Raw genomic sequence first — 4,885 nt, forward strand, 5'->3', positions numbered from 1 at the left:
CTGTGATGGGCAGTGTGGGATGGAGGCCGCCAATTTTCCTGTTCCCTGATGTGAAAAATGCGTATTTTATGATTGGCTTTCAGCAAATATTAAAATGAATATTATATGTGTTATGTTAGAAAGTTATGCTGTGTTAATTTTCTTAAGTTCTGTGTTAGATATAGTTTTAGGTTATAACAAAATGTTAAAATAGAAACTATGTTATGTAAGAGACTTTTTTTAAAGAGAGGAATGAGGTACTTGCACTGAGATAGCAGCCACAGGACACCTGAATCTTTCAGAGAAAGAGAATTTCTTGCTCCATTATCAGAAGAAATGAACTTCTTGCTGCCTCCCTCAGCCCTGAAGAGCCGTCAGGATTCAGAGGAAGAAGCTGACACTGCCCAGACAGAATCCTGTGTTTGAATGGAATTGATGCATCATGGATGAGGTGTATGAATATGCAACAGGCTGTTGCTTTTAAGGGTTAATCCTCTGTTAACGGGTGTCCTTTTTTGGGCTTATTTTGCCCAGAAAGAGGTACCTGGACTGTCTGTAACTCTTGGTTTCTATTGTCTCATATTGTCCTAATCCAAATTGTCCAAATAATTATTACTCTAATTATATTGCTTTTTTAAAACCATTTTATTACTATTGAATTTATAAAATTCTAAAAACAAGCGACTGGCATTTTTCACACCTGAGTAACGCAGCGCTGAGCCCGCTGGGCAATCCCTTCCCGAGGGCTTTTCCCAGCGCCGAGTTTCTCCCTTGCCAGCTTTCCTCGGGGACAGGGCAGTGCCAGCCCTGTCCTGGAGCCCTGTGTGACACCCGGTGGCAGCAGCTGGGTTCTTTACAGGGGCACAATGCACAAAGTGCTGCCTGGGAGCTGCTCACAGAGCGGTGCAGGGCTCACAAGCCCAACTGCAATCAAGGCTTTCATTCCAGTCAAAGCTCTGCGTGCCTCGGAGTACCAGGAGGAAAAGGGGGGGAAAAGCCCTCTTGAAATAAATCACAGGCTTTTCTTCCCAGCATCTTCTGAACCTCCTTCAATGGGAGGCAATTTTAATTTTTAATTATATTATAATTTTTATTTCTATGTAATATTTATATTCTTAATAAAATATATCTTATAATTTTAATGATCATTTTATTTTAATTATAATTCTAGATCTTTTATCTATTATAAATATAAAGTTCTTCTCACAGAGAAGAATTTCTCTCTACTATCAATCTAACCCTGCCCTCTGGAAGTGGGAAGCCATTCCCTTGATCCTGTCCCTCCATCCCTTGTCCCCAGTCCCTCTCCAGCTCACCTGGAGCTCGTTTAAGGACTCTGAGGTTCCCCTGGAATTTTCCCTCCTCCAGGTGAGCACCCCCAGCTCTCCCAGCCTGGCTCCAGAGCAGAGGGGCTTCAGCCCTGGAGCAGCTCTGTGGCCTCCTCTGGACTGGCTCCAGCAATTATAATGTTTAATTATATCATATTTTCTATTTATATATAATATCTATTTTCATATATTATTAATATCTCTTATAATTTTAATTATATTTTTATTTAATTATAATATAGTATAGATATTTCCTATATTATATATAATATATATTATTTACACATTATATATAATAATATAATTATATTATATATCATATTTATTTCAATTATATTATATATTGTATATTTATATATTTCATAATTACATGTTATATTTAATTATTTTATATATTTATATTATACAATTTATATATTTTAATATATATTTTATATATATATTTATTTATATAAATTATATAAATTATTAATATATATATTATTTATATATATAACAATTATGTTTTTATTTTTAATATATAATTATATTATATATTACTGAGGCTATCATAATTTTTTTTTTAATGTCCTCCCTGTAGATATTTAAAATAAAACCACAAAATTAATGTACCAGTCTCTTTTTGCCCACCATCCAATGCTCCAGCCCTGGGAGCATCTCCATGGCCTCCTCTGGACTGGCTCCAGCAGCTCCAGGTGCTTCTGCTGCTGGACCTGGGGCAGCTCTGCAGGTGGGATCTCACCTGAGCAGGGCACAGGGGCAGAATCCCCCCTTCCCCTGCTGCCCACACTGGGGAATCCGCTCAGCACAGGGGGATTCTGGGGCTCAGCATGGCTGGGGCATGTCCAGCCAAAAAGTCTCATATTTGGCTTTCCCCAGAACCAAATAAACCACCTAGAATGGATAATTATCCCAAAAGATGGATAAATATCTGTGTAAATCGCTGTAGGTGTGAGGAGCTGCTCCCTGCACCCCCAGCTATGACCACGACAAGGCTCAACCACACTGGGAACTTTTAAAGGCAGGAACTGGGGAACAGGGAGGTGATTTGGGACAAAACTTGGCCAAATCCTTGAAAAAAAAGGAATGAAATTGCACAAATTGGTGTGCAGCTCCCTGTCTCTTGTGAAACCGCAGGGAGCCATGAGCGTGTGGCACCAGCAAGGGTGGAAAGGGAACCTCCAGTGTCCTTAACTGGGAAATAAATCCCTGATGGGTGATACAGATGGAAAGGGAACCTCCAGTGTCCTTAACTGGGAAATAAATCCCTGATGGGTGATACAGATGGAAAGGGAACCTCCAGTGTCCTTAACTGGGAAATAAATCCCTGATGGATGATACAGATGGAAAGGGAACCTCCATTGTCCTTAAACTGGGAAATAAATCCTGGGGGGCTGATACAGATGGAAAGGGAGCCTCCAGAATCCTTACCTGGGAAACAAATCCTGGGTGGGTGACTTAACTGGGAAATAAATCCCTAATGGGAGACATGGATGGAAAGGGAACTCCCAGTGTCCTTAACTGGGAAATAAATCCCCAGTGGGTGTCTCGCCTCTGCTGCCTGGTTTTATATCTGGAACTAATTTTGTCGTCATTCTGCTGAGTGAGGAGATAATTGCTGCAGCTGGGCTATTCAGCCTGCTCCAAAGAACCCCCTTTTTTCCATTAATTCAGGCAGTCATTGCAGACTCCTGGCCAAATTTATTTCTGCTGCGTGTGTAACCCCATTAAAGGCAGCGCCTTCCCCCTGGAGATGGGCTCAGCTCAGCGCTGTTTAAATCGTGTGTTCACGTTTCTTTGTTCTCGGAGAGACAAAGGAAAAGCTATTTTCCAAGATAAAAAATAAATAAATAATAATAAATAGGGAAATCTGCTGTCTCCCTGCACAAAAATAGACACAATTCACAATACCAGATAATTAGAAATGATCCAGTCTTGCACCAGAGCAAAGAAAATGCCAAATTGCTGCCTGCAAAAAATCTCTGTGAATATTCTTTGTTGTCTGAAGAGCGCTGGGCTCGCCTGGCACGGCAGCCACACGGACAGAGCTGGGGACAATGATGACAAACCCTTCCTTCCCCACCAGCTGGGAGAGGTTTGGAGCCGAGGAGGGCTTTGTGCAGAGCAGGGCACTGAGAAAAAGCGAGACAAGAGCTAAAAAAGGAGGAGGGGTGAAGCTGCCCGGAGAGCATCTGCAGGAACTCCACAAAGCCCCTCGTGTTGATGCTCTCTTCATTTTTTTCCTGCTCCTCTGTGTTGTGCTGGCAACACAATAAGACAAGGGAAGGGCTGGGGATGCAAAATGTGAAAAACGCCAATCACTTGTTTTTAGAATTTTAAAAGTTTAATAGTAATAAAATGGTTATAAAATTAGCAATATAATTGGAGTAATAATTATTTGTATTAGGACAATATGAGACAATAGAAACAAAGAGTTAGGGACGGTCCAGACACCTCTTTCTGGGCAAAATAAGCCCAAAAAAGGACACCCGTTACCAGAGGATTAACCCTTAAAACAACAGCCTGTTGCATATTCATACACCTCATCCATGATGCATCAATTCCATTCAAACACAGGATTCTGTCAGGTCAGTGTCAGCTTCTTCCTCTGAATCCTGACGGCTCTTCAGGGCTGAGCAAGGCAGGAAGAAGTTTGTGTCTTCTGATAATGGAGCAAGAAATTCTCTTTTTCTGAAAGATTCAGGTGTCCTGTGGCTGCTATCTCGCTGCAAGTCCTTTCTTTAATAAAATATCTTACATAGCATCGTTTCTATTTTAACATTTTGTTATAACCTAAAACTATATTTACCACACTACTTAAGAAAATTAACGCAGCATCACTTTCTAACATAACATATATAATATTCATTTTAATATTTGCGAAAAGCCAATCATAAAATACGCGTTTTTCACACAAAATGAGATTTGATTGCTTCTGATTTTGCTAACTGTAAAATAATAACGTGAGCAAGAAGGGCTGAACACCGGGTTGAAATTATCTGCAAGCGGGGGTTGCGAGGACGCGATTCCTATTCTTGCCAGCGCGATCATACTCCCTGTTTACCAGCTAAAAGGAAGCTAAAATTAGGATATAAAAGTGTCTTCCAACAGAAATAAATCGCTCTATTGTCAGGAGAAGGGCGTGGGGGATCTCCCGGCCCTGCCCTTGGCTTTGACCCTGTCTCCCTTTCTCCCTGGTGTCACCCCCAGCTTTTCATCCCCTCCTTTACCTCGCTCCATCTTTACACGGCCAACAATGGGAGCGGAGCTGTCGAGTTAAATGGCAATTTACAGCTGAAACAAAGGGGCCCGGGGTTCTCCAGCTCCAGCACGGCCTCCGGCAGCCCATTAAATGAAAACAAACCACTGATCTCATTAGCGAGCGCTCCCCGGGCACGGCCCGCCCGCTCCTGCCTCTGAAGGAGGAGGATGCGAATGCTTGGAAAGGAAATACAGGAAATGTGAACAACGCCGATCACTTGGGTTTTTAAAAAAAAAATTAAAAGTTTAATGATAATAAAATGGTTATAAAAATAGTAATATAATTTGAGTAATCATAATTTGGACAATTTGGATTT

At 41.2% G+C, this 4,885-nt stretch overlaps 1 long non-coding RNA gene across 1 annotated transcript; it reads right to left on the minus strand.

Moving 5' to 3' along the window:
- Positions 1-3,629: 3,629 nt before the first annotated feature.
- LOC129046687 (uncharacterized) lies at positions 3,630-4,646 on the minus strand. The gene is made up of 2 exons (XR_008508380.1): positions 4,538-4,646; positions 3,630-3,939 (listed from the first exon to the last, which is right to left on the minus strand). It is a non-coding gene; the product is annotated as an uncharacterized LOC129046687 (long non-coding RNA).
- Between the last annotated feature and the right edge of the window lie 239 nt (positions 4,647-4,885).

This window comes from Molothrus ater, chromosome 4 (genome assembly GCF_012460135.2).
Source record: "Molothrus ater isolate BHLD 08-10-18 breed brown headed cowbird chromosome 4, BPBGC_Mater_1.1, whole genome shotgun sequence".
NCBI lineage: Eukaryota > Metazoa > Chordata > Aves > Passeriformes > Icteridae > Molothrus > Molothrus ater.